The sequence below is a fragment of the Amblyomma americanum genome, chromosome 3, assembly GCF_052857255.1.
Source record: "Amblyomma americanum isolate KBUSLIRL-KWMA chromosome 3, ASM5285725v1, whole genome shotgun sequence".
NCBI lineage: Eukaryota > Metazoa > Arthropoda > Arachnida > Ixodida > Ixodidae > Amblyomma > Amblyomma americanum.
The window spans coordinates 189,340,679-189,352,940 of record NC_135499.1 but is presented as its reverse complement, the minus strand read 5'-3'; positions in this window follow the sequence as shown (position 1 = coordinate 189,352,940).

Below are 12,262 nucleotides of genomic sequence, written 5' to 3'. Positions count from 1 at the left end.
CGTGTTTTCTCTGATTCTGAACTGGATTAATCTGTCTAAACTCCAAAGAAAGAGGAGGACTGTTTCAGTTAGTGTGTTGTCCTAAGTTAAGATCACAGCACCAACAACGCCGACAAAGCAAAGAAGAAAGACCAGGTTACCGCACCTATATAATGTTCTAATCTTTATTCCGCCTCCTGTCCTTCGACTGTCCGTGCAACGTAAGCTTCAATAAAATAATCTACACACTGCGCGTTGTTACAAACTTCTGCGCGCTTCCGGCGAGCACACTGAAGTAAGACACGCCACCTACGCAGAGCCCTATATAGTTCATTACCGACAGTTGCCAAGCAACGATTTAAATCATAATTGCTCTTCCTGCATGTTTATTTAAGCCCGCTTTTGCCACGACCCGACATGTGTAAATCGTCTCACCGGGTGTGTGTCCTTGGCAGTCGACATGGCACATTTGCCTGCTAGTATGATTTGAGGCGTTTTCACGTCGTCTGGAGCCGTGTGCCTTTATGACGCCGGCATCGCACGACCAGTTGTGAATGAACATGCCTTCACTATATATATATATATATATATATATATATATATATATATATATATATATATATATATATATATATATATATATATATATATATATATATATATATATATATATATATATATATATATATATATATATATATATATATATATATATATATATATATATATATATATATATATATATATAAAATCCGTCCTGCTTTTGGTTATGCATCTATAGTTTGGGACTCGTATAAACAGTAAACATTAGCTAAGTTAGAACCAATCCAGAGAAAAGATGTGCGATTCATAGGTAATCGTTCTGATCGCGACGTTTCATCCTCTTCTACACTTCCTTCCTTGAATCTTACCCCACTCTCACTGCGACACCGCATCGACTCATTAAAATGCTTGCACTTCATCGTGAAATATGTGGCAAGGCTAGCAAACAACAATTGTATTACCTCTGTACCTGCATCATCAAGGAGAAGACATCACGACCTAAACGTGGCACCCTACTACGCACGCACTAAAATGTTCAAATTCAGTTATTCTCCTCGCTCGATTGAAGACCGCAATTCAATACCTGGGTCCATTCGCTCGTGTCCATACCGAAGTTTCGCATCCGCCTTCCAAGATGCATGACCCTGGTCGCTTATGGCTGGTTTTCTTTATTTTCACTTTTCATCCGGGCACTGCATTGTCGTTTGAAAAAGTGTTCATTTATGTCTACTGCTGTTTGTTGTACCCTGGAGTATTTGTTGTACTTCTTTTTAGCCCACTACTGCCATAACGCATGCCATCGCTGCAGTATGTGTAAATAAATAAATGCAACGCGCGTTCCACTGCTGCCGCTGGTTGCGTGGCACTCGGGTAGTCACCCATGATTTCTACCCCGTAGAGTGTACGTTCGAAAGTATGAATGCATGCAACAATAAAGGCAATTAATATTTCAGCATTGCATCCCCGGTTTCTTGCAGCTCCTTCCCCTCCTTCGCATCGACCTGATGAAATGACATTAGGACACCGCGGCTACCATTTTTCCGCTCCTTCTGAATTTAAAATCCGCAGACATCATGCGATAAACTGGTCGGTGAACATGGTGCGGTAGAATTTTGTAAATTGTTCCGCTTCATAAAATATTAAACACAACCTGCTCCCAGTTTACTGGCTTTCATCTTGTGCGGCGCTTTGTAACGAGTGCTACCAGGTGCTATAGTTAAAAACAACTCAGTGACGAAGCTGCAAATGCTTCTCAACGGAGGCTTACACCTTCGACTTGGTGTCATAACTCTTCAGTCAACCACTTTGCACCTCCTATCTACCTGCGATGTCAGGTGAAAGGGGGCTTAATCAGGACGCCATGTGCATCTAGGCCGACGCAGTTCTTTGGAGGACCTCCTCTGACCGGCATATGTCTCTTCGTTCTTGCGTTGTATGCGACTGTAGCAGTTTCTTTGTTTGTTTGTTTGTTTGTTTGTTTGTTTGTTTGTTTGTTTGTTTGCTTTTTATTTAGGCTAAACTACGTTTTAGGCTTCTTTTTAAAATCCAGCACCACCCTTTCGAATTAAACCGCAAGAAACAATCTCAAAAATATATTCAAATCAGAAGATGACACATCTTATCGCAACAGCTATGCCTTTACCTCCGCGAAAAAATAAAAGCAGTTTCGACGTGCGATGCGTAAAAAGGCGTTTCAAAATTCCTCTCAATTTAATCATGATTCCCAAAATTTCAACGGTTTGCATGGACTCGCGCCCAATATAAAACCGCCTCCTAGTAGTACCTTAAAGAGACGTCAGAGCAGCGGTGTTAGAGCGAGTGCCACGCATTCGGCACTGAGATGTCTTCACGATTCGCGTGAGCAAAATATTCGAAACTGACAACAGTTTGATACCACATCATTCGTATGCAACTACTTCCTCATCTTAAAAAACCCTTGAGCTACTTTTTTGTAAAGATGCCAGATCCATCACCTCAGTCCTTCCTTTAAAATACACGAAGGACTTCGTTAACAATTCTTCAGAAGTGACTGCTTCACTAAAGAAAAAAGGGCAAAAAGCGTCCGTTCATGTTAGAAGTTTTTCTTGTTGCTGTAACAGTGCACGCTTCAGCACAATAGCCAAACGGGCGAGTTGGTGGTACATATTGGTGGAAAACAGCGCAACGACGCGGACAGAGTGGAGCACTGCCTTACTGTGATATCCTCTACAAACACCCGTCCCGATTAACACGTGAGATTATGGAAGCATATCACATGAAGAAAAAAACAAGGTTATGCGTCAGTAAGCCATCAATTTCATTATATGACAGTGAGGTTGCATTCCTCGATGCCACGTAGAAACTTGGGTTTTGTCTATGTACTAGCTGATAAGTTGGCCACTTTTTCTATAAAATGTACTGCTTTCCTTAAATAAATTTCAGTTGTGAGAGAGCGCTTGTCCTGTATTTTCTTCCACTCTGTCCGCGTCGTTGCGCTGTTTGCCACCAAAAGTGCACGCTTAACGTAGCCATACCTCAAGTTCATTTCAAGGTACATATCATGATAGGGAAGTTAGTATTAAAGACATTGCGATCGCTGTCATTGTAGCGGTTATCAGCGCATTCGTGAAATGCAAGGAAGGCCCTAAAAGTACTGGAGCAAGAGATTAAATTCTTAAACCATGTAGCTAGAATTAGGACGCCTAAATGGCTTCCACTCTTTCAATCTCGACGGCCACTATGTAGGCAGAATAATCCAGAGCTGGTACGCTCTCGCTTAAAAATCGATGCCATCAGCATGCGCAATGGTTTCTTTTCAGCCTAGTTAATCAAATAAGGTGACGTCCGTTGACGTAGGCGAAAGGCACATTCAAGGCAACATGAATGTTTTCTTTGGTACGTAAACTGAGTGCCTTTAAAATATTTTTCATCTGCTTGGCAAAACACTTTATATCGCGGCTTTTGCTGCGATATAAAGTGTAAGTGAGTATAGTGGCCATTATGTGCCTGTTTTCCGGCCCCCATAGAGTGTATCATCACTTCAGTGAATTTGTAGCAGCTGGAGAACTTCCTTTATCTTTTACTTGTGCGGTCTGCATGGTTACCATGTTTACATCCCTTGGGATAGCCGAGCTCTTAATGAGCTCTTTATGCGAGCTCAGATTTCTGACAAATTTTCTAATGGCCGTCAAACGACACACATTTTGCTTTCTTGCATAGTGTTGTCGTCTGACCAGTGCTACACTTGAATGATTCTGCATGAAAAAAAAAAAAAGTGGTGGTGGTTTAGCTCTGGGTAAACCCGGAGTGACACGATAGCTACAGCTGGCGGAGAGGAACTTGCTGAGCTGAATTGCAAAGTCAGTCTTTCACTGCTTCGTTTCGCTGGGCGTTCCTTCTTCATCTTCGTTGCACTTGACACGGCGCATGCGCACAGCTGTTGCAGTTCGGTTTCGCTGGCGCGCCGCGCCGCCGGCAGCAGCAGCAGCTGCTCTGTGCCACGTGGCTGGACACGTGACCAATCACGTGACCACGTGACACCACCACGCTGAAGGCTCGAAATGCTACCGTGATGTAGCTATCGCTACAGAACAGTAGGATATTCTTTTATGCAACACATGTACCCATGTACATACCCATGTATTCTTATAGGCTATCCTCGGCGCTGGTAAATGCATGGGTGCTCCTCGGTTATCCCTGTCACTTTACTCCTGTTAATTCGGGGCGGGCTTCACTGGAGGCCACGTATTACGATGCTACCTCTATACGGAACGATGACCCGCTTCCCAATGGCGGGCGTCCGCACGGGATAAGCGCAGAGCAGGAGTACATTTACCTCCACCCCGGTGCACACCTGCACACCTGAGTGGGGCTGACAGACGGAGAGACAACAATGGATGGACTCTGGATGTCGGACAGTGTGGACGCGGGGAAGTAAATATTAAACCGTGTAATGCACTTCGTGCATTAGAAACGTGTTGAGAACATACACTTGTGATCTCTCTGCGTCTGTACAGATACAAGCAAGACCATGCCTACGGGAGAAAACAACACACGCTATTCCCTCAAAAACTTTTGCTGCGCGTTTAACCCATACAAAAATGTCCTATGGCCGGCTATAGGATTTTGGCCCAAATAGCTATAGACCTTTCCTATTTCTATCTATAGCTGTAGATACAGGCTAATATATTTTTCTATAAAGAGCTTAAGACAGATGTATGGTTCCAAAGCTATAGCTTTAGTGGCATAGATTTTTCAACAGCTGGCAATAAGCACCTCTGTGTGTGCTTATAGACGTTCATAAAAGGCCATAGACGGACATAGCTTTTTCTACAGACGCCCATAGAACGTTTTTGTATGGGAATAAAAACCTTTAACAACACAAACAATAAATAAACTCTTTGAAGTCATAAAGTACCGTGGGAGTTTTTCGTTTTTTTTTTTTTCAAATTGCTGGGCGACAAGTCAATCTGGCGTGATGATGGCCCTGAGACACCGCTGCTATCATAACATCTTAGCGGCACTGTTGTATAAAGCCCTATCACATCTACGACCTTTTCTAACAAGGTTGTACCTCTTAGATTTCGGCAGTACGAATTTTCGGCCTTGTTCTCCACTCTCACGGCCACAACGGCGGTACTCTAAAGCGATTGGAGAGCCACGCGATGCAGGCAGACACTGAGCCTCCTCATCAGGCGGATTGCCTGATGAATTCAACAACCAGATTCATTCGGCAGAGTGTACGTTAGTATCGGTGTTCCCCCTGGACTGCTCAGCCGCTGCCGCTGACGGCTTCAGACAGTGCGAACGGGTGGCATGACCCAGTCCGTCAACCGCCGTCCACTCTCCCCCACCTGTCGCCTCCCAGCCCGTCTTACCTCTCCCACTCTTCCCCTTCCCTTTCCCCTCAAAGTGGAGGGGGGCTTTCCATCCCTCCACTTTGCCACCTGAGGCCCCAGACAGACGGGAGAGTGGGCAGATTTTTCCCACACCGTGGGTTCAATACTAATTAACTAAATATATGTTCAGACAAGCATTACAAAAAAAGCATTAAAGTGCTGTTCACAAGTGATCTATTATTTGTCTGAGAACAACAGGATCCTTCCTTGCGTCACCCCCTGTGCGTTTAAAAGAATAGGTTTGGTTTATGAGGCTTTAACGTCCCAATGCGACTCAGGCTACGAGGGACGCCGTAGTGAAAGGCTCTGGAAATCTCGACCACCTGGGGTTCTTTAACGTGCACTGAGATCGCACAGTACACGGCCCGCTAGAATTTCCAGAAAGTTCCTTAAGCCAACAGGATGATCTACCTTGACGAACCTGCTTCGCCGCAGGTCGACTAATTACGAGATGGACAGAGTTCTCTCTACGTAATTCACCTGCCTTGCCTGCATGCACCACCTGCTGGAGCAGCCAGCCCCTCGGAAAATTCTGCGCCGGCCGTTTGCGAAGGCTCAGAACTCGAAAGCTTAGAGGCTCCACGCTAACTAAAATGCCTGCAGGATAAAACATACGGCGAGACGTGAGCTTCGCCCTCGACGAACCAGGAGCGCTGCTCTTTCACTGCACCGACCGACATAAAGGTTCGGCCGCGCCGTTATACTCGGCGGTCAGGCGGAAAAGCGAGCGCGCATGACGGCTTCCTGAGTGCTCCGCTCCACTTCGCTCATCACGTAGCCGGTGCGCCGCTCCTAGCATAACGCCGCCAGATGCACCCACACCGTTTACTTTGACCTTGCGGAACAAGGTGGCGCTGGTAGCCATATGGCGGCGTGCAATCTCGGCTAAAAGTCATAACGTTAATGCACTGACTTTGTATTGCATAACCTGTACTGTATGTCAGCGTTGCGTAGCTATAACTCCTTAAGTTATAGCACCGTATACCACAGTGTCGCAGTTGACACTTCGCTTTTTTAAGGCGAAAGCCTTTAATGGCTCATCGTTGTCCGTCTGTCCGTCCATCCGTGAAATCTGTCACACTATGACGTCATCAATGGCATAATTGCTGTAACCCATATACTCTTTGCAATTACCGAATAATGGGTGATTAGCAGATAGTTAATTAGTCATTAATTGATAATTATTTAAAACAAAAAGTAAAACATTGAAAATAAAACTAAGCAAAACAATTAAAATATAAATGAATAAATCTTAAACTACAAATAAAATTAATAACTTACAAACAAAAATAGAAATAAATAAAAATAAAACACCACATAAAAAAAAAAACAGAAGAAAAATGCAATGCCTACAGGCGCCGTGGAAAAAAACCCGCGTTCTAGAAAGTTCCATGCTTTCGCATTCCTTCACGTAAGTAGATTAAGTGCCCTCGGAATTTTTGCACCATTAGCCGTTTGGTAGAATGGTGGCTGCGTCTGCAAATATTCCTAAAAAGTATACGATTTGTATACTTTTGTTTATTTCTTATAATTTGTACAATTTGCATAGTAATCTGTATAATTTGGTTATTTCTTGCCACACTATTCGAATTCGATTCGCTTTTGAAAAAGTGCTATTCACACACCGATAATATTCTTCTTATTTGAAGCGAAAGGACACGGCAGAAAAGAGCGTTCTCTTGAAATGCACTGACATGTTTCCACAGGTATACAAATGGCGCCTTGCTTTGCCCATGACTGCAGTGATGCATCGCAGGTGGAAGCCCTTCTCTTTAGTGACCACTCTGAATATTTATTTACCCCAGTAACTTCACAATCAACAGCTTTTGATAGTGTACTGCCATCTACTTCACCGGCAAGTATTGAGGTAGGGGCGAAGTTTTTCGACACCTGTGCATAAAGAAAGTCTGGGCGTTGAGACCTGCACTCCTCTTTGTTCGTTACAGCCTCACAGCAGTAACATCAACGCATATAAGCTTGCACAGCATGAAAATAAATAAAAGGAGAAAAAAAAGATTATGTTCGCAGAAACATTCTCTTGCTACGGTTACGTTCTCGTTTTTCTTTGTTGCGTACCTCTTGCGCCACTAATCGTATTTCTACAGAGGGACACCATGTTAATATATTTGAGTAAAATGTTCATCAGAGGGACTCGGGTTCCGCGAAAACGCTCCTAACCGCCAGCGCATCCGAAATCCGGGAGTGAGGCTCATTTAGAAGGACAGAAGCTTTGTTAAATGACGCGACAGCACCGAAAGCGACTCGCGTAATTTGTCGTCTCGCTCTCCGCCCACAACTCTCTCCAAACTTTTCCAGTAATCTGTTCGTTAGCGCACGATTCCCGCAGCGCGGCGGAGAGTGGCTCTGCGCAGAATTCCAGCCGCATATCGTGACCACTCTCTGTTGGGCTCATTAATTACAATCGTGCCATAAACGTCTCCCGGACGCCCAGTTCCTTCTGAAATGTCGTGCTCTGCCAGATTGGAACTGTGTTCGTGTGAGCGCTGTAGTGACGAACACACGCGGACAGACGCTGTCAGCCAATTGGGCGGTGGCACGTGTTTCCTTCTGGGCAGCGTATTGTTAACTGTGCACGGCGACCCCGCGTGTGAGAGCGCATGCGCACTCCGGCGTTCCGCGCAGACCTCGTGAAAATGTTGGCGCAACTCCGCGGTCACGTTAAGCGCGCTACAGCTTCATTTGTTTGCGCCGCAGGGGCGCAGGAACTGCGCGGCGGTTCTCCGTGCCAGCCGTCAACACCTCTGATTCAAACCGGAAAGGGTTAGTCTTGGTTCCCTCTTTCAAATTCCATGAAAACGTTTCGGTAGAGTTGGAACCCGACCTAGTACGGGGGAAGTGACTTGTAATTATTACATGGTAAAGGTATGCAGTCTTTGGTATATTGTTGTTGTTTTAGTACACAGTTTCGCCGCACGTCTGTGCGTGCGGATCCTTTCTGTTGTGAGATATTCGTGACTTCGTCGAAAACCTCATCGAATGCAGTGCTGCGCACTATTTTCTTGCCGTACACTTGCCTTATTTATTTTCTTCTGTTTAAGAATTTATTTATTTATTTATTTATTTATTTATTTATTTATTTATTTATTTATTTATTTATTTATTTATTTATTTATTTATTTATTTATTTATTTATTTATTTATTTATTTATTTATTTATTTATTTATTTATTTATTTATTTATTTATTTATTTATACTGTCAGCCCTGTATGGGGCTTTTACAAGGATATGGAAGGTTTCGGTGCCCGCAGGCTTGCGATGCCGCGGCATACAATAGGCTCAACGAAGAAAACGTGATAGAAGGCGTTATTGTTACTCAGTTGTTACCATGAGAATGCCCCGACAACTGGTCACTCTCCGTTACGGCAGAGGAGTGGAGACGCTTCAAACGTGACACAGACTGAAGAGAACTGATTGGGAAACGGGTAAGCATGGATACCGTGCATGCTATCGTTGTGATCGTATTTTTTTCGCGTGGCTAGCATAAAAGCAGGCTTAATAGTCACTAGACACAGTGCTGTACGCCTCAGGAGATAATAGGAATACATGTCATGAGTTTGGATGCCGAAGGCACTTTCTGAAGTTATCAGCATGACACTCACCGTAGATGCCGAAAGAGCATCCTGCCTTCCTCTTGCTTGGTCCTTGAAGACCGCCCCGCGATTGTAAGTGAAAACCTGTGGTGCCACCCACTCATTTTCAGCTCTCTACTCACTTGCTGCTAGTCCTGATCTCAGAGAATAAGTTACTAGACGGTTTCTTACCAAAAGCTTTAACGGTTGACTTCGGGCACCTGTACACAACCAAGCAACCAAGAAAAATGAGTCTTTCCTTAATAGCAGTTAGGAACCCTAATCCGGTAAGACGGTAAGTTGGTTGCTATGCTCTTGGGAACGCAGTAAGTGCACCCTGTAGCGCTCAAGCATTGCTGCCTACTCTTTGGCTGCATCAGCATTCGTCAGCGCCTATGGTTCAGCGAACAGCACCGCCCTCCTTCATTTTTTTTTCGTTGGCTCCGAAAACCCTGCAGAAGCGATGCCTCGCGCATCGATGCGTCCCAAACTTTTTTCCTTCCGCTCAGTAAGAACATAAGACAAGAAGTCTTTATCCCTAAAGTACACGACTCGACACAACGTCACCAGGGTTTCACTGGAAGGAATGGCGCGACAAAAAAAAAGAATCTGGGCGTGGGGGAACACAACACGCACGAGCATGTTCTTCTTCCAGAGTCCCGATTCCTTTTTGTGAAACTATGCACTAACCGGCCCATGGAAGTAGCCACTGCTCTCCAGGTTTGGCGGCTGTTTTTCTCGTTATCCAGACAGAGCGCTGGCGAAGTCTGCGAGATAGCTCGCTCACCCCCTGTGGTGCGGCAGAGTAATGCAGTTTTCCTTTCCTGGCGAGATAAGCTCAGCGACTTCATCTCGCCGAACTCCTATCTGCCCGGAGATCAGTGCGCACTTTGCGCAAGTGCGATTTTGCCTTACTGAATGCTTGGCAGCCTCTTTCCTAGGAACGTTTTCTCAGTGAAATACTTTCTCCGAATCCCTTGTGTTCAGGAGAACTTGCTCCGAGAAAGGAAATCCTGTTTTCTTATCCGCTGTATTTTTTAATCCTTCACTTCTTCTTTTATGCCACTGATTGTATGTTTACCTCGTCAGGTGAACAAGCGACGGCGAAAATTGTTCCCCTTCGGTGAGCACGAACACCTCTTAAAACTTCCTGCATTCAGGACACCACCCTTATACAAAGGAGCACATAGCCCTTCAAGATATTTATTTGTTGCCTTTTGAGTATTGAATTTTTTTATTCCTTCAACCCTTCGGTGTTCGAATGTGCTGTCCGGGTCGGTTTTGCATGCATGTATGCGTGCGTGCATGTGCGCGTGCGTGCGTGTGTGTATGCGGGGGGAGGGGGGGGGTTAAGCTGCCAGCGATTCTACTGTAGTTACCTTAGTGACATCATCATGATCTCGGTACAAGTTAAAGCGATTTAAAAAGATACAAGCAGTACCCGTTTGTCCCAAAGATGTGCTCATGTCTACACTAAGGAATCGTATGGTTACATACGGCTGAACTTTAACTTACCTGGGAGATACAGACGCCTTTCTACATTTCTAGGCGAAGGTAATCCGGCTCTCGAATTGGTTGCTGCTTGTCGTATTTGGGCAGCTAAGTGACGCCACTCCAAGCTCGGGGCCGCACAGTTCTTGCAGCCAGCGTGTTCAGTTGCGCATTAACTTGACATGAAAAACCCAACATGTCCAGTCCAGCCTTCTCGGGCAAAAATTTTGAAAGTTGGAAAATTTTAAGACATTATTATGAATATATGGAAGGTAATGGTCTATTCTTCTGATATGTAGCAAAATCTTTCTTTCAAAGTGTTTCCAACGATCGCTTCGAACAGTTAAGACTGTCATAGAAAACCAATGGGCAATGCTCTTGACGATAGCAAAAACGTGAATAAAAAAAAATACAAGACTGCCGTCGGGTGATCTGCGGATATATTGATTGTTATATTGAAATCTTATATTATAAGAAAAATTGAGTTCATAAACGGTTTCCCGCTCAAATATGTTTTTTGTCCAGAATTGCTGGGTGTGGCACTTGGATAGAATTGCCTCCGGGGTTGGGTTTGATAACTTACAATAAACAGCGACACATCTCGCACCAAAGCTTTTGAAATTGGAAATCGGGACGTTTCGGAGCCGCTTCGGCTCCTTCTTTACGGGTGACGGGAGGTTTTTGGCTTTCGTTTTTAGGTACATTGATGAAAACAAAAACATTTTCATAAAATTTCATGTCTGGTTGTGTTTGATAACTTTCTTTTTACTATAAGTTTGTTGTAAGTTATCAAACGCAACCAGACAGGAAACGGACGAAATGCTTAGTTTTTAATAATGTGCTTTAGGATGTAAGCCATCAGCCCTCCAGTCACCCATGAAGAAGGAGCCGAGCCGGTTCCGAAATGGGATTACAAATTACTCTTTTGGTTGAAGATGTCTCGCAGTTTACTACAACTTGACATATGACAGAATTGTTTCGTTTTACGCAGAAATCTTTGGTTAGTCCATCCTGGCGTTTTTGCCCCTAGTTAAAAGGGCGCTCTTCTGCACTGACACAATCAGTGCATTTTTGGAACTGAGCACTGCATGGGTGTGGTTGTCCATGCAGAGCAGTGCGGGAGGACAGGATAGGGCAGCGGGACGATGAGACTGAGAAAAAAACATGAAGAACTTGCGTAGAATATCTGTGTTTAAGAGGCAATCTAATGACTTTACGAGTTCCGAACACAATAAAATAACGGTAGTGGCCATTTTATGACCGTCCTTTTTTTGTGTGTGCTAGAAACAATGAAACACAGAGCAGCCATCCGCAGGTACAGAAAAAACTTTCTTTTGCATTTTCATCGCGCTGGAGCTATCAAACGATGTGTCATAGAATTCTGCGCAACAAGGGGAAGTGAAAAATTCAGAAGTAACACTAACTCTGGGCCGGCAGTTTCCTTTACGGGGAGACTTTCTGTTGGTTTTTTAGGTGATATGTTGTTAGTCTTTTGATTCTTAACTTGGTGCTTTTTTGTCCACTGTTTGTTTTGACGCTGCTTTTTTTAGTAATCTTTTTTTTTTACTTAGTCTTTTTTTACTGCCTGTTTTGACGCCGCTTTTTTTTTTTTAGCTTTGCACGGTTCGTACATAGTTTTGGTTGGACTCAATGCCTTGTTCACAGATGTTTTTTCTTGACTTAAGTTTCAACTGCTATTGGACGGTATTGCATTGTTGATTGATTGTAAGTTTGATTCATCTTTTAATCAAGAAATACTTCCCGTTTATTGGTTTCGCTTT